The following is a 22,138-nucleotide window of genomic DNA, read 5'->3' on the forward strand; positions in this document are numbered from 1 at the left end:
GCAGCATCAACTTGCTGCAGATGGTGTCACTGTGCATCTGTCAACTATACAACGCACTTTTTTTTTGCCTCCATGCATAATGCCTTTTTGTATTACCAAACAACTCAATCTTGGTTTCATGAGTCCACAGGACCTTCTTCCAAAAAGAAATTGGCTTCTCCAAATGTGCTTTTGCATACCTCAGCCGACTCTGTTTGTGGCATGCTTGCAGAAACGGCTTCTTTTGCATCACTCTCCCATACAGCTTCTCCATGTGCAAAGTGTGTTGTATAGTTGACCGATGCACAGTGACATCATTTGCAGCAAGTTGATGCTGCAGCTCTCTGGAGATGGTCTGAGGATTGTCCTTGACTAATCTCACCATTCTTCTCTTCCTTTCTGATGTTTTTCTTGGCCTGCCACTTCTGGCCTTAACAAGAACTGTACCTGTGTTCTTCCATTTCCTTATTATGTTCCTCACAGTGGAAATTGACAGGTTAAATCTCTTAGACAGCTTTTTGTATCCTTCCCCTGAACAACTGTTGAATAATCTTTGTTTTCAGATCATTTGACAGTTGTTTTGAGGAGCCCATGATGCCACTCTTCGGAGGAGATTAAACCAGGAGAACAACTTGCAAGTGGCCACTATAAGTAGCTTTTCTCATGATTGCATACACCTAGCTATGAAGTTGAAAGCTCAATGAGGTTACAAAACCAAAAAAAGTGCTTTAGTAAGTCAGTAAAAGGTAGGTAGGAGTATTTAAAACAAGAAAATTATAAGGGTGCCCATACTTATGCACCTGTCAACTTTTGTTTGAATGCAGATTGCACATTTTCTGTTAGTACAATAAACCTCATTTCAAGGCAGAAACATTACTGTGTCCAACAGTTATTAGATATATGAAACTGAAATAGCTGTTGCAAAAAAAACAATTTTTATAAAACATTAAGCTTAAGATTAATAGGGGTGCCCAAACTTTTTCATATGACTGTATATGCACTCCCAGTAACATCTGACACGCTCACTTATTCCATACATAGGGTTAATCCACTCCGCCCCCTCTTGCACGTTACTCCCAGCACTTCTATGCGCTGTTAGCAACGTTGTATACACGCCCCTAGCAACACCCTAACACGTCTTCTAATTTCTATGTGCATGGCTGGTTAACTCCGCCCCCCTCTTGCACGTCACTCCCAGTATTTCCATACGCTGCTAGCAATGTTGTATACACGCCCCTAGCAACACCTCGACACGTCCCCTCATCTCCATGCACATGGCTGGTCAACTCCGCCCCCTCCTCCACGTCATACCCGGCGTCCCGGACAGATAAATCAACACTAAGGGCTTGTTCACACTTTGCAGATTTTGCTGCGGATTTTTCCGCAGCGGATTTGGAAAAACCGCAGTGCAAAACCGCTGCGGTTTTCACTGCGGACTTTCCTGCGGTTTCTTCTGTGGATTCCTCTGCGGGTTTTCAACAGCACTTTCCTATTGGTGCATGTTGAAAACCGCTGCGGAATCCGCAGAAAGAAGTGACATGCTCCTTCTTTTTTTCCGCAGCAATTCCGCGCGTTTTTTTCCAGGATTTTCCGCAATGTGGGCACAGCGGTTTTTGTTTTCCATAGGGTAACATTGTACTGTACCCTGCATGGAAAACTGCTGCGGATCCGCAGCGTCAAAACCGCTGCGGATCCGCAGCAAAAACCGCAAAGTGTGAACATAGCCTAACACCTAGACTCCATTGCCCCTTTTGTTTGAAGAAGCTGAAAGGCGAAACAGCGCTTGTCGGGCACAGGAGGTGACCTGCCTTCCCACGTTCATCTCTACCCGTCCCCACTCATCTTCAAGTAAATACCTCATGGCTTTGTGATCAATGTTTTTCGGTCTTTTTCATGTGCAGTCTGCCTTAGGAATTTAACCCCTTAACGACCGCCGATACGCCTTTTAACGGCGGCCGCTAAGGGTACTTAAACCACAGCGCCGTTAATTAACGGCGCTGTGGAAAAAGTGAATAGTGCCCCCCAGAGTCGGATTTTCTCTGGGGTCTCGGTTGCCGAGGGTAGCCGAGACCCCAGAGAACATGATTCGGGGGGTTTTTACCGACCCCCGAGTTGCGATCGCCGATAATTAACCGTTTACCGGCGGTCGCAACAAAAAAAAAAACGCGATTTGCCATTTAAATTCTCTGTCCTCCGATGTGATCGCACATCGGAGGACAGAGAAATAGGGTCCCCGATGGCCCCCAATAGCCCCCCAATACTCACCTATCTCCCCCGGTGCTCCTCGTGGCTCCCGATGGGCGCCGCCATCTTTTTTCCGGGGAAAAAATGGCGGGCGCATGCGCAGTGCGCCCGCCGCCCGGCACCCGGAAGATCTTTGGGGTCTCGGCTGCCGGGGGTAGCCGAGACCCCAAAGAACATGATCGGGGTCGGTTTTCACCGACCCCTGTTTTGCGATCGCCGGTAATTAACTGTTTACCGGCGACCGCAAAAAAAAAAAAAGAAGCAATCTGTAATTCTCTGTCCTCTGATGTGCGATCACGCGATCAGAAATAGGGGGATTCGGGGACCCTATCATACTCACCCGGTGTCCCTGGGTCCTCCTGCGTCTCCTCCTGCCGGCCGGCTAAAATTAGGGTTAGGGTTAGGGCTAGGGTTAGGGTTAGGGTTAGGGCTAGGGTTGGGGCTAAATTTAGGGTTAGGGCTAGGGTTGGGGCTAAATTTAGGGTTAGGGCTAGGGTTAGGGTTAGGCTACTTTCACACTAGCGTTTTTTGGCTTCTGTCGCAATGCGTCGTTGGAGAAAAAACGCATCCTGCAAAAGTGCTTGCAGGATGCGTTTTTTCTCCATTGACTTGCATTAGCGACACATTGCGACGGATTGCCACACGTCGCATCCGTCGTGCGACGGATGCGTCGTGCTTTGGCGGACCGTCGGCACAAAAAAACGATACATGTAACTTTTTTTGTGCGACGTGTCCGCCATTTCCGACCGCGCATGCGCGGCCGGAACTCCGCCCCCGCCTCCCCGCACCTCACAATGGGGCAGCGGATGCATTGAAAAAACAGCATCCGCTGCACCCGTTGTGCGGCGCTTACAATGCTAGCGTCGGTACGTCGGCCCGACACACTGCGATGGGCCGAGTACGACGCTAGTGTGAAAGTAGCCTTAGGCTTCTTTCACACTTGCGTCGGTACGGGGCGGTCGCAATGCGTCAGCCCGACGTACCGATGCACGTTGTGAAAATTGTGCACAAAGTGGGCAGTGGATGCAGTTTTTCAACGCATCCGATGCCCAGTCTATGTCCTGGGGAGGAGGGGGCAGAGTTACGGCCACGCATGTGCGGAAATGGCGGACGCGACGTACAAAAAAAAGGTTACATTGAACTTTTTTGTGACGACGGTCCGCCAAAACACAACGGATCCAGTGCACGATGGACGCGACGTGTGGCCATCCGTTGGCAATACAAGTCTATGGGCAAAAAAGGCATCCTGTGGGCACATTTGCAGGATCCGTTTTTTGTCCAAAACGACGGATTGTGACGGATACCACACGACGCAAGTGTGAAAGTAGCCTTAGGGTTAGGGTTGGGGCTAAAGTTAGGGCTAGGGTTAGGGTTAAATTTAGGGTTAGGATTGGGGCTAAAGTTAGAGTTAGGGCTAGGGTTGGGGCTAAAATTAGGGTTAGGGTTAGGGTTGGGGCTAAAGTTATGGTTAGGGTTGGGGCTAAAGTTAGGGTTAGAGTTGGGATTAGGGTTAGGGTTTGGATTAGGGTTGGTATTAAGGTTACGGTTGGGATTAGGGTTACGTTTGGGATTAGGGTTGGGATTAGGGTTAGGGTTGGGATTAGGGTTAAGGTTAGGGTTGGGATTAGGGTTAGGGGTGTATTGGGATTAGGGTTAGGTTTGAGGTTAGCTCTGCCGTGCGCCCAAACAGTGGTTTACCCCCACATATGGGGCATCAGCGTACTGGGGATAAATTGGACAACAACTTTTGGGGTCCAATTTCTCCTGTTACCCTTGTGAAAATAAAAACTTGGGGGCTAAAATTCTTTTTTGTGGGAAAAAAATATTTTTTTATTTTCACTACTCTGCATTATAAACTTCTGTGAATCACTTGAGCATTCAAAGTTCTCACCACATATCTAGATAAGTTCCTTAGGGGGTCTAGTTTCCAAAATTTGGTCACTTGTGGGGGGTTTCTACTGTTTAGGTACATCAGGGGCTCTGCAAACGCAACATAACACCCACAGACAATTCTATCAAAGTCTGAATTCCAAAATGGCACTCCTTCTCTTCCGAGCTCTGCCATGTGCCCAAACAGTGGTTTACCCCCACATATGGGGTACCAGCATACTCAGGACAAATTGGAGAACAAACATTGGTGTCCAATTTCTCTTGTTACCCTTGTGAAAATAAAAACTTGGGGGCTAAAAAATCTTTTTTGTGGAAAAAATTTTTTTTTCTATTTTCACTACTCTGCATTATAAACTTCTGTGAAGCACTTGGGCATTCAAAGTTCTCACCACATATCTAGATAAGTTCCTTGGGGATCTAGTTTCCAAAATGGGGTCACTTGTGGGGGGTTTCTACTGTTTAGGTACATCAGTGGCTCTGCAAACGCAACATAACGCCCGCAGACCATTCTATCAAAGCCTGCATTCCAAAATGGCGCTCCTTCCCTTCCGAGCTCTGCCGTGCGCCCAAACAGTGGTTTACCCCCACATATTGGGTACCAACATACTCAGGACAAATTGGACAACAACTTTTGGGGTCCAATTTCTCTTGTTACCCTTGAGAAAATAAAAATTTGGGGGCTAAAAAATCTTTTTTGTGGGAAAAAAATATATTTTTTATTTTCACTACTCTGCATTATAAACTTCTGTGAAGCACTTGGGCATTCAAAGTTCTCACCACATATCTAGATAAGTTCCGTGGGGGGTCTATTTTCCAAAATGGGGTCACCTGTTGGGGGTTTCTACTGTTTAGGTACATTAGAGGTCTGCAAACGCAACATAACGCCAGCAGACAATTCTATCAAAGTCTGCATTCCAAAACGGCACTCCTTCCCTTCCGAGCTCAGCCATACGCCCAAACAGTGGTTTACCCCCACATATGGGGTGTCAGCGTACTCAGGACAAATTGTACAACAAATTCTGGGGTCCATTTTCTCCTGTTACCCTTGGTAAAATAAAAATTTGGAGGCAAAAAATCATTTTTGTAGAAAAAATGCGATTTTTTTTATTTTCACGGCTCTACGTTATAAACTTCTGTGAAGTACCCGGGGGTTTTAAAGTGCTCACCACACATCTAGATAAGTTCCTTAGGGGGTCTAGTTTCCAAAATGGTGTTATTTGTGGGGGTTTCCACTGATTAGGCACATCAGGGGCTCTCCAAACGTGACATGGCGTCCGATCTCAATTCCAGCCAATTCTACATTGAAAAAGTAAAACGACACTCCTTCTCTTCCAAGCTCTGCGGTGCGCCCAAACAGTGGTTTACCCCCACATATGGGGTATCGACGTACTCAGGAGAAATTGCACAACAACCTTTGTGGTCTAATTTCTCATGTTACCCTTGTGAAAATAAGAATTTGTGGGCGAAAAAATTATTTTTGTGAAAACAAATGCGATTTTTTATTTTCAGGGCTCTACGTTATAAACTTCTGTGAAGCACTTGGGGGTTCAAAGTGCTCACCACACATCTAGATAAGTTCCTTAAGGGGTCTAGTTTCCAAAATGGTATCACTTGTGGGGGGTTTCCACTGTTTAGGCACATCAGGGGCTCTCCAAACGCGACATGGCGTCCGATCTCAATTCCAGCCAATTCTGCATTGAAACAGTCAAACGGCGCTCCTTCACTTCCAAGCTCTGCGGTGCGCCCAAACAGTGGTTTACCCCCACATATGGGGTATTGACGTACTCAGGAGAAATTGCACAACAACATTTGTGGTTAAATTTCTGTTTTTACACTTGTGAAAATTAAAAAAAAATGGTTCTGAAGTAAAATGTTTGCAAAAAAAGTTAAATGTTCATTTTTTTCTTCCACATTGTTTCAGTTCCTGTGAAGTACGTAAAGGGTTAATAAACTTCTTGAATGTGGTTTTGAGCAGCTTGAGGGGTGCAGTTTTTAGAATGGTGTCACACTTGGTTATTTTCTATCATATAGACCCCTCAAAATGACTTCAAAGGTGATGTGGTCCCTAAAAAAAACATGGTGTTGTAAAAATGAGAAATTGCTGGTCAACTTTTAATCCTTATAACTCCCTAACAAAAAAAAATTTTGTTTCCAAAATTGTGCTGATGTAAAGTGGACATGTGGGAAATGTTATTTCTTAACTATTTTTCGTGACATATCTCTCTGATTTAAGGGCATAAAAATACAAAGTTTGAAAATTGCAAAATTGTAAAAATTTTCGCCATATTTCCGTTTTTTTCATAAATAATCGCAAGTAATATCGAAGAAATGTTACCACTAACTTGAAGTACAATATGTCTCGAAAAAACAATCTCAGAATCAGCGGGATTCGATAAAGCGTTCCAGAGTTATAACCTCATAAAGTGACAGTGGTCAGAATTGTAAAAATTGGCTCGGTCATTAAGTACCAAATCTGGTAAAATTGGCTCTGTCACTAAGGGGTTAAGTTTCCTTCTGTGGTATTACACTGCCATCTAGTGGCCATCTCTTTAACTACAGTACTTTACTGTTTCTCTCCTGCTTAGCAGCAATTATTATTTCCACCTTTGTGCCATTATAGAATCTATCAACACTATCACCAAAGCCATTTTTGATGTGAGGGCATTGCCATGTATATATTTATACCTCTGATTGCCTATTTTTAGTTATACCCTTCAATCAGATATAAGACTGCCATGCAGTTCTTCCAAAGAGACGTTTGCCGTCCATCCACATTGTCAGTCTTTTCTTTCCTGCTTCCTTTAGGGATACTAATTTAAGTTCAGCAACATTAGATACATGTATATTTATATATAAAAAACACATTGCCATCTGGGTTTGTGGGTCACCCCGTTTCTGTTTTGGAGGTCCTATTTCTTCCATCATACTGTCTTTTAAAGATTTGTAATTTTTAAAATAATATGTCAATAAAGATATTTTTACTTTTATTCACTAATGTGTCACTTCATACCTTGTTAGGTAATTTTTGTCAGCAGTAATAATTGAAGTGCTAAAGCGCTGCCTATTTTAAACCCCTCCTTTTCGGATCATGGGATTAACTTGTTTTTTTTTTTGCATTATTTGAGGTCTGCAAGCAATGCATTTTTTTTTTTATTTTGCCCATTTCTCATTTTCAGAAAATAAATACAAAATGTATTGCTTGGAACTTCGGAGGCATGTTGTCAGTAGTTTATAGAAAAACAATTTACATTTTACTCAAAAATATTCCTATAAAGAGAAAAATCAGATGAACTGAAAATTTTGCAGTGGTCTCTTCATTTTTGTATATGAGGCTCTCAAATTTGGGTCAGGAGACATCAGTGTGTGAATGCAGCATAGAGTGAGAGCCAGAGGCGTAGCTAGGGTTTTGGTTCAGAGTAGGGGGCGAAGCTTCCGAGTGGGTCCCTAACCAGGTAACTTTGATTACAACTTGGTGATGCACCCTAATAGTGGAGGAGAACCTCAGCAGATGACCGCGCTGTTACTGAAGATAATCCCTATATAAAGACCAACATGGATATTACCGCCATATGGTCAGTGGTAGATACCAGCCCTGCAGAACATATAAGAGATTACAGCACAGTTACTGATAATGACTTACCGCTGATGTCCTTTCTGATGGAATTGTTCATTTTTCCCGTCTTTTCCATCTCGCCCAGACCGACATGACAACTTCATCCACACACGACTCGTCTGCAGCGAATACAACAAAGACACATTTCACTTCTCACATTCCAGCCATCACCATCTATTCCCAACCTGCACAAACTCCTTATCCTGCTGATACTCCAATACTGAGCCGCTGCTGCTGTATATGTCCCTATTACTCCACTTGAAACCCCAATACTGAGCCGCTGCTGCTGTATTTGTCCCTATTACTGCACCTGATACCCCAGTACTGAGCCGCTGCTGCCGTATGTGTCCCTATTACTGCCCGATACCCCAATACTGAGCCGCTGCTGCCGTATGTGTCCCTATTACTGCACCTGATACCCCAATACTGAGCCGCTGCTGCCGTATGTGTCCCTATTACTGCCCCTTATACCCCAGTACTGAGCCGCTGCTGCCGTATGTGTCCCTATTACTGCACCTGATACCCCAATACTGAGCCGCTGCTGCCGTATGTGTCCCTAGTACTGCACCTGATACCCCAATACTGAGCCGCTGCTGTATGTGTCCCTATTACTGCACCTGATACCCCAATACTGAGCCGCTGCTGCCATATGTGTCCCTATTACTGCACCTGATGCCCCAATACTGAGCAGCTGCTGCCATATGTGTCCCTATTATTGAACCTGCTGTGTGGTTCTCTGTGCCCTCTAAATTCTAAAGCACCCCTCTATAATATAGTAATACCGGGTGCAAGTACCTTAGAAAATGGTGCCCACATTTTGCCCCCTAGAAAGTAAGGCAGACCCTGTAATAAGGCAGCACCTCCATAGGCAGACCCTGTAGTATAAGGCAGACCCCCATAGGCAGACCCTGTAATAAGGCACCACCCCCATAGTCAGACCCTGTAATAAGGCAGCATCCCCATAGTCAGACTCTGCAATAAGGCAGAACCCCCATAGTCAGACTCTGTAATAAGGCAGACCCCATAGGCAGACCCTGTAATAAGGCAGCACCCCTATAGGCAGACCCTGTAATAAGGCAGCCCCCATAGTCAGACCCTGTAATAAGGCAGCACCCCTATAGGCAGACCCTGTAATAAGGCAACGCCCCTATAGGCAGACCCTGTAATATGGCAGCACCCCTATAGGCAGAGCCTGTATTAAGGCAGCACCCCCATAGGCAGACCCTGTAATAAGGCAGCACCCCCATAGTCAGACCCTGTAATAAGGCAGCACCCCTATAGGCAGACCCTGTAATAAGGCAGCACCTCTATAGGCAGACCTATAATATGGCAGCACCCCTATAGGCAGACCCTGTAATAAGGCAGCACCCCCATAGTCAGACCCTGTAATAAGGCAGCACCCCTATAGGCAGACCCTGTAATAAGGCAGCACCCCCCACAATCAGACCCTGTAATAAGGCAGCACCCCTATAGGCAGCCGCCATAGTCAGACCCTGTAATAGGGAGGCAGACCCTGTAATAAGGCAGCACCCATAAAAAAAAAACTCACTTCTTTTCTTTTTGGTTCCTGCGCTGCTCCCACTGATCTTCGGACTGCGGGCGCTGGGCAATGATGCCATCGTGCTCGCGACAAGAGATGCTGACACTGAAAGGGGGATTATGGGAGAGGGCGGGTAATGCTCCTTCTCCTATCAATGCGGTCAGCTGTAGCGGTATGTAGCCGATACAGCTGAACCAGCGATGACGGGCGGGGGCCCCCCCCCCCCGGGCGGGGGCCCCCCCCCCCCGCCTGCTCAGGAGCCCATTGCGGCCAGGCGGCAGAGCAGGGAGATCAATTCTCCCTGCTCTGCAGCAGAATGTAACTGTATTGGCATGCTGTGCACGCCAACAGTTACAGTAGTGTAGCTCCGGGTGGGCTTCCTCAGAGCACCGGGCCCGGGGCACCCGCACCCTCTGCCCCCCTGGTAGCTACGCTACTGGTGAGAGCTTTTTGTAGTTTGTCTCCCCTCCAAGTTAACTATTGTGGACCTACAGTACCATTCATAAGTTTAGGGTCAACCAGACAATTTTGTTTTCCATGATAACTCATAATTTTATTAATCAAATGAGTTGCCAAATAAATTGAAAATCTAATCCAGACATTGACAAGGTTCGAAAAAAAGATTTTTATTTGAAATAATAATTTTCTTCTTCAAACTTTGCATTTGTCAAAGAATGCTCCCTTTGCAGCAATTCCAGCATTGCAGACCTTTGGAATTCTAGCAGTTAATTTGGTGGGGTAATCTGGAGAAATTTCACCCCATGCTTCCAGAAGCCCCTCCCACAAGTTAGTTTGGCTTGATGGGCACTTTTTGCATATCATACGGTCAAGCTGCCCCCACAGCAGCTCAATGGGGCTGAGATCTGGTGACTGCGCTGGCCACTCCATTACAGATAGAATACCAGCTGCCTGCTTCTTCCCTAAAGAGTTCTTGCATAATTTGGAGGTGTGATTTGGGTCACTGTCCTGTTGTAGGATGAAATTGGCTCCAATCAAGCGCTGTCCACAGGGTATGGCATGGCGTTGCAAAATGAAGTGATAGCCTTCATTATTCAAAATCCCTTTTACCTTGTACAAATCTCCCAGACCATCACATTGCCGCCACCGTGCTTGACAGATGGTGTCAGGCACTCTTCCAGCATCTTTTCAGTTGTTCTGCATCTCACAAATGTTCTTCTGTGTGATCCAAACACCTCAAACTTGCATTAGTCTCTCCATAACACTTTTTTCCAATCTTCCTCTGTCCAATGTCTGTGTTCCTTTGCCCATATTAATCTTTTCCTTTTATTAGCCAGTTTCACATATGGCTTTTTCTTTGCCACTCTGCCCTGAAGGCCAGCATCCCGGAGTCGCCACTTCACTGTAGACGTTGACACTGGCGTTTTGCGTGTACTATTTAATGAAGCTGCCAGTTGAGGACCTGTGAGGTGTCGATTTCTCAACCTACAGACTCTGATTTACTTGTCTTGTTGCTCAGTTGTGCAGCGGGGCCTCCCACTTCTCTTTCTACTCTGGTTAGAGCCTGTTTGTGCTCTCCTCTGAAAGGAGTAGTACACACCATTGTAACCAATGTAGGAAATCTTCAGTTTGTTGGCAATTTCTTGCATGGAATAACCTTCATTTCTAAGAACAAGAATAGACTGTTGAGTTTCACATGAAAGTTCTTTTTTTCTGGCCATTTTGAGAGTTTAATGGAACCAACAAATGTAATGCTCCAGATTCTCAACTAGCTCAAAGGAAGGTCAGGTTTCTAGGTTCTCTAATCAGCCAAACTGTTTTCAGCTGTGCTAACATACTTGCACAAGGGTTTTCAAGGGTATTCTAACCATCCATTAGCCTTCTTACACAGTTAGCAAACACAAAGTACCATAAGAACACTGGAGTGATGGTTGTTGGAAATGGGCCTCTATACACCTATGAAGATATTGCATTACAAACCAGACGTTTGCAGCTAGAATAGTCATTTACCACATTAACAATGTATAGAGTGTATTTTTGAATCATTTAATGTTAGCTTCATTGAAAAAAAAACCTGTGGTTTCTTTAAAAAATAAGGACATTTCTAAGTGACCCTAAACTTTTGAACGGTAGTGTGCATACAGATATGAGATAAGGAAAAGGGCTTTGCTATATTTGTAGAAACTGTTCCACTCTTGTCTACAGTCTGTGTCTGGTATTGCAGCTCAGTACAATTTATTTAAGAAGACCTATCTTTTGCCATAAATATATAATTTGATTATTTTGTTACCAGGCATAAATTCTGCTTATCTACTGAATAGTGCTATGTCCCTCCCTTTTTCCTGCGTGTCTCCATTCCAGAGATATGGCCCCCTCTTCCCTGTGAACATGTCCATACCTTTTATCCAAGTGAGCAGAGCCCTCGACTGTCCAGTAGGCCACATCTTCTTAAGGACCGCACCCAGTTGGCTAAAACAACCTAGTTTTATATACAGGGAAGAGGAGGCCACATCTCAGGAATGGAAAGGAGCAGAAACAAGAGAAATGTATCGCCGGACTCAGGAGTCCAGAGGCATTTATCTCAGGTAATTTTTAAATAGACAATAGTCTAAATAAAAAGAGATAATAAAGTTTGATATGAGTCCTCGTCCACATGACTATAGGATATCGAGTATTGCATGACCTTGGGAGACTCCCTATGATGTCACTGTATGACATCATATGCAAATTGCCTCTTCAGAGAAAAAAAGGACTTGAACTCTATAGTGCCATCTGTTGGAAGAAGCGATCCTACAAGTCACAATCAACCCTTTAACGAGTCTTGCAATATGACTTACAATAAGAGCCAAATCAGTATCTCAAATCGCAGACACGGTGTTTTCGGCTGTTGGCTCTCGTCAATGCGAAGCATGAGAACTGATTTGGCTAGATGAGAGGCTCTGGACTGAGGTCTAAGGAGTAAGGTTTCTCCTTGTGGAGCATGAGAACTGATTTGGCTAAGTGAGAGGTTCTGGACTGAGGTCTAGGAAGTAAGGTTTCTCCTTGTGAAGAGTGACATACCAGCTCTGGCTTGTCAAGGTAAGGAGGCTTATTCGTAGTGCAATGCTCCTCTGGGAAATTTAATATGCAAATTGCCTCTTCAGAGAAAAAGAGGACTTGAACTCTATAATGACACCTGTTGGAAGCAGCGATCCTACAAGTCACAATCAACCCTTTAACGAGTCTTGCAATATGACTTAGGATAAGAGCCAAATCAGTATCTCAATTCGCAGACACGGTGTTTCGGGCTGTTGGCTCTAGTCAATGCAAAGCATGAGGACGGTCTAAGGAGTAAGGTTTCTCCTTATGGAGCATGAGAACTGATTTGGCTAAGTGAGAGGCTCTGGACTGAGGTCTAAGGAGTAAGGTTTCTCCTTGTGAAGCGAGACATACCAGCTCTGGCTTGTCAAGGTAAGGAGGCTTATTCACAGTGCAATGCTCCTCTGGGAAATTTAATATGCAAATTGCCTCTTCAGAGAAAAAGACTTGAATTCTATAGCGCCACCTGTTGGAAGTAGCGATCCTACAAGTCACCCCTTTAACGAGTCTTACAATATGACTTAAGATAAGAGCCAAATCAGTATCTCATTGACATCATAGGAATTCACTAAATATATGGTTCCCAGGACTAATAATATTATCTGTGACTATATTTCCAGGCAGCGCAGACCTGAAAAGGAATCTGCATGAAAAGTGGTTAAATTACCACCTCCCTCCTTCAGTTGTGCCACTTCGCATGGAATAATTGAATACTGCACAGTTGCCAAGTCTATCAGGGAGCCATTCTCATTCCAGCAGCACAGTGTAGCTGATCCTCCTAATTATGCCTCCATTATCGAGAGAAGTTTCCCAATTTGAAGGTTAAAATATATTCTTTTCCATTTATATTCCTGTTATTTTCTGAAACTTGTCAGACTCCTCTCTATCCTTGTCAGGAGAATGCAGCAAGGGCACGGAGTTGTCTGCAGTATTTGGCAGACTTTCTATCTTTCGTCAGCAAAACAGCAGCGTCACACATTATGTAATCGTGTTTTTTTAGGATCAATGCCATATGGATGCTGTGAAGGAAACTGGTTCCTCCCACGTCTCCAATCCGTGACGTAACTACACAGGCACAGCTTTCCGGTGCCCCCTTTGTCTCTCAGGTCAATAAGGGAACTGCACCTAGAGCAAATGGCCGCCGGGGAGACTGCCCTGTTACTCACGCTGGGTATTCTAAGATTCGCAATCAGAATAAAATGATCAGCCCAAAATTAATTTATGGTTTAATTGCCTTAAGGGCGCACTAGATAATTACAAGAAATATACAGCAAAAATATACCAAGATTTACAGTCAGAGTAAAATATAACAATAATAGTACAATGCGTAGAGGTATAAAGCTGTAGGTCAATTTACCAGGTTGAAGGTCGCTTGTGGAGGCCGGGGAGCTCGGCGTTCCACAGGTACAAGACTTAAAGTTCCCGGGCAGCCCCCAAAAAGCATGTGCTTGCCCACCTCTGGCTGGCATATGCCCTGTTCCTTATTTCATCATCACCTTCTTTGGTTGTGTGTCTCACTGTCCATGTGTCCTCAGCTCTTAATCCTTCTGTGTCCCTCCCCCTGTACCTGGGTGGGCTAAGAATCTCCACCCTTCAGCTTCCCTGCCGAATATATTCCCAATAACTAATAAATGGAATAACTTCTCTCAGGATGATCGGATCAGTACACAGGCGGTACCAGCGCATGTGGTTTGTTCTGCCGGTCATACAGGGTCCAAACCTGGACCCATTCGATCGCTGTGGGAGGCTGATCTCTATATCTCAGGTTCCAGAGCTCTCACTGACCCGGGAGTTGCACTGTCAGATGCACAATTTCTTCATGACTATGAGGATATTTTTTTATTAATCCGTACCTCGGACAATGCATCCATAATTCATAATTTCATGTTGTAGACAGTCCGGCTGGGAAGACAATAGCCATGTCCTCCTGTTGCCACCTGACATGTATGCTTTAAATGAGCCCCCAGGCACCTCCTTGCTCCCTGCTGGTGTGGCTTCCTCATTCCATCTTTGAAGTGCCATCTGCCTGTTACACTGGTCTAGTCCATTACCATACTAAAGGGTCTTCATTCAGGTAGAAAAAAGGTGCGGGCTAGGTGTGCTCATGTCTCTGCAGACGTGTGACAAGGTGAATTCTGATATGAGACAAAATGGAGTTAGGTCAATCTCAGATAGGATGCCAGCATTATGCCCCATATCCAAGATGGCGGCTGCTCCCTCATCACAGATGCATATGCCAAGTGTCAGTTATTTTTGCAGATTGAGCGCAATGAGTGCAGTTTTAACTCCCAAGGATTTCTGCATCTTTACAGTGGGGGCTGTCATGAGGCGTCTCGGGAGGGAGCATTTCTGCAAAAAAGTGAGGTCGGCAAACTTCAAAGAGTGTAACATGCTCTACAATGATGTTCTGTGTGACAAGCAGCAAAATTCTTAGCGTTCTGTAATAAAAAGCATTCCATAAAAATATGAGAAAATTTGGGTAACATTTTGATCCAGACTTTTTTTTTCTATTGTGACATTCATTTTTAGGAAATTGAGGTGATTGAAGGTATGTTTCAAATTTAGCTAACATGGTGATTTCAGTCAACTCTTATAAAGGCCTCAATAACAAATTCACCATATTTAAAAAGGGTGAAAACAGAGGCTTAGGTATAGCTGCTTCCACCGTAAAAAGATCTATCCTTATCTCTATTAGCAGGTACAAACTGGGACTGAAATTCAGCCCTGGCATTTGAAATCACACAGGCCCATGGTTTCCCCGTCCCCAAGCACCAGATGGAGATATATAATTCTAATATTACCCTGGATGGAGGAAAGCAAGATTTACTACAAGACAAATATTTCTAAGGATACCTGTGGCCTGCTGGGGTAAGTGAAAGAGACAGCAATGCAACAGGTTTTCCACACCTGGATTTGGGGATCCTCTGCCATTCTTCCTTGCAGATTCTCTCCAGTTCTGTCAGGTTAAATGGTGAATGTTGGTGGGCAGCCATTTTCAGGTTTCTCCAGAGATGCCCAATTGGGTTCACGGCAGGGCTGTGGCTGGGCCAGTCAAGAATGGTCACAGAGTTGTTCTGAAGCCACTCCTTTGTTATTTTAGCTGTGTGCTTAGTTAGGGTCATTGTCTTGTTAGAAGTAGAGATGAGCCACCTCCCTAGTGTTCGGGTTCAGTTCGGTTCGACGAACAGGGACGTGTTTGGTGAACTGTTTGTCGAACATTCGACGAACACCGTCGAACCCCATTGAAACCAATGGCAGGCAAACACAAACACATACAAACACATGGAAAACACCTTAAAAGGTGTCCAAAAGCTGACAAACTGCTCAGAAGACACAACAAACACGTGGAAAAGTCACAACTACATATAGTCATGCGAAAAGAAAAAGAGGTGGACGAGTAAAAGGAGGAGGAGACACTGATATAGGCATGTCATGCCCTTCTAAATCTAAACTCACTCTACCAACAACCAGACGTCTTGACAAAAAAAATAAAAAAATAAATATCTTTAGGTAGAATGGCGGCGGGTCCATTCAGAACACTTTCCTTGTAAGACGTAGTGGTACCCCCGTTGGGAGTTGTGCCAAAAAATGAACCCAATACATTCAGATTAATCCACCATTTGTTAAATCCAAGGGGCAGGTCAGTAAACGACAACATCGACCCGGAACCAAGTACAGTACTATGTACTGTACCTCCTTTGACGAGGCAATCAGGTGGGTCAAGAAGTTGGGAAGGGGCACCCTAATGGCCAAAACAGACATTGAGGGGGCATTCCGGTTACTACTTGTGCCTCCGAATAGTGTCCTCCCATTGGGCTGCTTCTGTGAAGGAGCATACTACATAGATCGCTGTTTGCCCATGGGGTGCTCCATATCCTGCTCACTATTTGAGGCGTTTAGTTGCTTCCTCAAAAGTGTCGTCATGGACGTTTGTAAGGCGGCACATATTATCCATTACCTCGACGACTTCTTATGCCTGGGCCCAAAAGAATCGCCACAGTGTGAAAACACGCGGTAGTCCACCTGTGAGAAGGAGAGAGCTGGAGGGAGAGTGGACACCACAGAGCCGAGGGGTTAGATTGAGAAAGAAAGAAGGCGGTGTGGCTTGCTTCATGGGTGGGGTAATCTGCTGAGAAGCAGAAATTGCTACTAGGCCCAAAAGGATTTCCTGGGCCAGATGCCGTTAAAAAATAGTACTTAGGTAAACAGGCGGTGTAGCTTGCTTCATGGGTGGGGTACTGTGCTGAGTAGCACAAAATGCTATTAGGTACAAAACGATTTCCTGGGCTAGATGCAGTTAAAAATTAGTAATTAGATCAACAGGCGGTGTAGCTTGCTTCATGGGTGGGGTACGCTGCGGAGTAGCATTAAATTCTACTAGGCCCAAAAGGATTTCCTGGGCTAGATGCCGTTACAAAATAGTAGTTAGGTAAACAGGCGGTGTAGCTTGCTTCATGGGTGAAGTACGCTGCTGAGTAGCACCAAATTCTATTAGGCCCAAAAGGATTTCCTGGGATAGATGCCGTTACAAAATAGTACTTAGGTAAACAGGCGGTGTAGCTTGCTTCATGGGTGGGGTACTCTGCTGAGTAGCACAAAATGCTATTAGGTACAATACGATTTCCTGGGCTAGATGCAATTAAAAATTAGTAATTAGATCAACAGGTGGTGTAGCTTGCTTCATGGGTGGGGTACACTGCTGAGTAGCACCAAATTGTACTAGGCCCAAAAAGATTTCCGGGGCTAGATGCCGTTACAAAATAGTAGTTAGGTAAACAGGCGGTGTAGCTTGCTTCATGGGTGGGGTACGCTGCTGAGTAGCACAAAATTCTAGTAGGCCCAAAAGGATTTCCTGGGCCAGATGCCATTAAAAATAGTACTTAGGTAAACAGGTAGTGGGTGGCTGGGCTACTATGCTGACTAGCAGACACTGAAGCTTTGGAGCAGACCTCTGAATCCCAGGCCATAGTATGAGTAAACACTGCTGCAGACGACCCCACCCACCTGGAATTGACGATGGCAACGTCATGTAAAACTCAGCAAGGGGACTAAATAAAAGAGTCTCCATTTTTTGTTAAAAAATTCGGCCACAGACACCACTTAAGTGGCATCAATTTCGCCAGTTTTTTATAACGGATGGTGAGGTGATTTTCAAAAATCATCAAGCTTTTAGTCTCCCCAAGATGACACAGGGGTAGAAAAGTCCTTGCGGATCCAGGATTTGTTCATCTTGATGAACGTTAGTCTGTCTACATTGTCACTGGCAGCGCTGAACACACGTTCAGAGAGAACGCTGGCTGCGGGGAACGACAAGATCTCCAAGGCTTGAGTGGCAAGCTCAGGCCATTTTTCAAGATTGGAAGCCCAAAATGAGCAAGGGTCCAGTTCCACATTCATGGCATCGATGTTAACTTGGAGACACTCTTGTACTATCCTCTCTAGGCGTTGACTGTGCATCAGACTTCTTGTCTCCTGTGGCCTTGCAAAGGATGGTCTAAAAAAATCTTGAAACGATTGGAAAAAAATGCTGTTACCACCAGATACGATGTTACTGTTACGGTTAGAGTGATGACTCGATAGTCCCACGGTTGGCAAGTTAGAACTCAGAGAATGACTACGTGCACCACTGGTGTTTTGTGGAAAAGCAGATGTTATATTCTGTAACAGTCTCTGCTGATACTCCTGCATGCGTGAATCCCTTTCTTTGGCAGGAATTATTTTGCCAAATTTGCTTTTGTACCGGGGATCTAAGAGTGTGGCAACCCAGTAGTCAGCATTACTTCGGTTTCTGACAATCCGAGGGTCATGTTGCAGGTAGTGCAGCAAGAAGGCACTCGTGTCTTGCGCACCCAGGAGGACCAAGTCCTTGTTGTCTTGGTGGTGGCGAGATGAGAATCATGCTTCCTTCGTCTGCCCTCTCACCCCAACCTCGCACAACAGAAATTTGATCAAGGTCTCCCTCATCTGATGAGTCTTCCATGCCCAGCGCCAGTTTGTCCTCCACTTCTTCCTCGCCACAGTCGCTGCAACATGTGCAGAGTTGAATTCCACAGTGTGGGCACATCGCATTTCAGCCGGTGAACTGGCAGGCCCAACGACTTCTGTAGAGATGCAAGTTGTCGAGCTGCGGGATGCGAATGGCGGAAGTGAGCACTCAGCGACCGTGCCCTCTGCAGAAGCCCATCTAGTCCAGGATAGTGGGATAAAAATTGCTGGACAACCAGGTTCAAAACGAGAGCCATACAAGGCACGTATGTGACATTGCCCCGGCGAAGGGTCGCACCCAGGTTTGCAGCATTGTCGCACACAGCCTTCCCTGGCTGCAGGTTGAGTGGAGACAACCATTGATGGAACTCGGTCTCCAGAGCTGACCACAACTCCTCAGCTGTGTGACTCACATTTCCCAGACATTTCAATGTAAACACTGCCTGATGCCGTTGAGCCCTGGTGACAGCATAGTGAGGAGGTGTGCAGGATTCCTTCTGCGCAGTTACAATGCGGGTGGCATTACCAGACAGGCTTTGGGTGCAGGTGGAGGACCGAGAGGAGGTTGAGGAGGCAGAAGCAGTGGAGGAACTTCTAGATACAAAGGATCGACGAGCAACTCATGGGGACGGCAAGACTTGCAAAGCAGCCCCTTCTCCTGATGTCGCCGTAGTTACCCAGTGCCCAGTCACCGACATGTAACGCCCCTGTCCATGTCTACTTGACCAAGTGACTGTGGTGAAATGCACCCTGTCACACACACACAGAGTTTCTCAAGGACACAGTGATGTTGTGTGCGACATGCTGGTGTAGCGCAGGCACAGCTTTCTTTGAGAAGTAGTGGCGACTGGGCATCTGGTACTGGGGCACTGCGATGGACATAAGGTCTCGAAAATCCTCTGTGTCCACCAGGCGGAAAGGCAGCAATTCTGTAGCCAACAGCTTGCAGATGGAGAAATTCAACCTCTTAGCTTTGTCATGGCTAGGAGGAAATGGTCTTTTACTTGTCCACATCTGAGGGACTGAGGGCTGGCTGCCGTGCTTAGATGGAGTTGAGTAGGGTGTCCCCAGCAAACTGCTGGTCTGTGAGAAAGGTGCAGGCGGAGATGTTATGTTGCCTTGATCAAAATGTGGTGTCGATGTCGGAGAGCGCTCAACACCAGCAGGTGTTTCCACTTGCAAATGTCCTGACGACCTGCATCCAAAACCAAGTGCGACTGCTGTCCCCGCAGTCACAGAGGATGAAGAGGATGCGGATGCACTTGATGGGACAGACAGTGGTTGACCTGGCCCACTAGGCCGCATTGTAGTACAGTGAGCTTCCCACTGCAACTTATGCCTCATATCCATGCGACGGTTCATGCATGAAGTACTCAAGCCAGTGATTTTTTGGCCTCTACTGAGATTTTGTTGACAAATCTTACAGACAACATTAGTTGGGTCATCCTTTGCGATGTAAAAAAATGCCCAGGCTATGCAAGGCTTAGAGCCCGTGCGACCTGAAGAGCCACCACGACTTCTGGTCTGAGGCACAGTTGGGATTGAGGATGCAGTTGTTGATGTGCTTCCAGTACTCCGTCTCTGTCCAGGAAGGCGCACCGTTACCTCGTCGTCAGACTCGTCACTAGCAACCTCCTCCACCTCCTCTGCTGATCTCATGGACTGGCGGTTGACAGTAAGTGGGGTCTACAACCTCGTCATTTTCATCCTGTGTGTTCTCACACCCGTCGTCCTCAGAGCCAACCTCTTCCTGCCCCGACCGAAAAGTCAAGTTTTCGTTCCAATCAGGTAGCTCAGTCTCATCATCATCTTCCTCATTGTCTCCACCATCAGGAGTTAAAGTTTGGGAACGAGGGTCTACATTATGCTCAGAACCTTCTTCATCTGGGCCTGGATCCGACTCACAAAGATTCTGGGCATCAGTGCAGATCATTTCCTTGTCTGGATTCACAGAAGCTCTGGAGCAGACCTCTGATTCCCAGGCTATAGTATGCGTAAACAGCTCTACACACTCAACCATATGTGTTACCCCATGCTCAGACGGGCAGATGGAGACTTGGGAGCTGTGAGGAAGCAAGTGCGATTGGGGTGACAACTCTGAGGACTGGAGTAGTTGTGATGTTGAAGTTGACATGGAGGAGAGCCCACTTGAATGAGCACTTGATATCCGTTCCAGCACCTGCTGTTTTTGTGCCTCATCTGGAATTTTTTGCGATGCTTGTAGCGATGGTCGTAAGAAAGGGATCATATCAGATTGTCCACGAAAAGAAGTAGACATCTTACTTTGGCTGGAAGATGGTCTTTCTTCTGCAGATGTTACTGTTGCTTTACCACCTACCCCACGGACACAACCTTTTTTTCCTTTTCCAACACGCCTATTCCCCTTTCCACCAGCAGCAGGCCTTTTGCCACTCATTTAGTGCTTAACTAATTGGCAAATCTGTATCTGTAGTTGATGGCACAACAAACGATGGATGAAAACCGAGCAGAACTGAGTGGCCAAACTGTGGTGCTAGGCCCAAAACTATTAACTGGATTAGATGCAGTGAAAATAGAGATACACAGGTGGTGTAAGTTAGTTTCACAGGCGGGCTACTCTGCTGACGTGCAAACACTGCTCCTAGGCCCAAAACTATTAATTGGATTAGATGCAGTGAAAATAGAGATACACAGGCGGTGTAGTTAGTTTCACAGGCGGGCTACTCTGCTGACGTGCAGACATTGCTCCTAGGCCCAAAACTATTAACTGGATTAGATGCAGTGAAAATTGAGATACACAGGCGGTGTAGTTAGTTTCACAGGCGGGCTACTCTGCTGACGTGCAGACACTGCTCCTAGGCCCAAAACTATTAACTGGATTAGATGCAGTGAAAATAGAGATACACAGGCGGTGTAGTTAGTTTCACAGGTGGGCTATTCTGCTGACATGCAGACACTGCTACTAAGCGCAAAACGATTTGCTGGGTTAGATGCAGTAAAAATTGAGATACATAGGCGGTGTAGCTAGCTTCACGGGCGGGCTACTCTGCTGACGTGCAGACACTGCTACTAAGCCCAAAACCCCAAAACTATTTACTGGGTTAGATGCAATAAAAATTGAGATACACATGCGGGGTAGCTAGCTTCACAGGCAGGCTACTCTGCTGACATGCAGACACTGCTGCTAAGCCCAAAACAATGTACTGGGTTAGATGCAGTAAAAATTGAGATACACAGGCGGTGTAGCTAGCTTCACAGGCGGGCTACTCAGATGACTATCAGACAATGCTACTAGCCCAAAAGGATTGGCTGAGCTAGATTACACCAAATTCTGTGACTAACACTTGCACAGCACTGGCTCAGACTAGCCTGGCAAACAGTGCTATGAACTGCTGTAACCTACCCTGAAAAGGGCTGATATTACAACTAGTCCCGACTCCCTAAACCTCTCTCTCTGACAATTTGCTCCAAAAAAACACTCTTAGTCTGTATAGCGCCCACAGCAGCAGCAGTGCAGTCTAACACTAAGCTGCAGCAGTGAGGAAATGGTGGCGACGGGGCAAATGGCTGGTTCTTATAGGGCAAGGACATGTGACACACACCGCCAATGACACATGCCCTTGCTTGTGTGCATCACATGCACATTGCTGTGTGTGTGTGTGCACTGCTGATAGGCTGAGAGACTGCACCGCCCCTCTGTAAATGCGGGAAAGAAAAAAAAAATGGAGATTGGCGTTATTTCAGCACAGATCTATCCCTCCCCCCCCCCCATACACTGAGGGTATGTGCACACGTTGCGGTTTGCTGCGGATCCGCAGCGTTTTTTGAGGTGCAGAAACGCTGCAGATCCGCAATTGATTTACAGTACAATG

The sequence above is a fragment of the Ranitomeya variabilis genome, chromosome 2, assembly GCF_051348905.1.
Source record: "Ranitomeya variabilis isolate aRanVar5 chromosome 2, aRanVar5.hap1, whole genome shotgun sequence".
In the NCBI taxonomy this organism is placed as follows: domain Eukaryota; kingdom Metazoa; phylum Chordata; class Amphibia; order Anura; family Dendrobatidae; genus Ranitomeya; species Ranitomeya variabilis.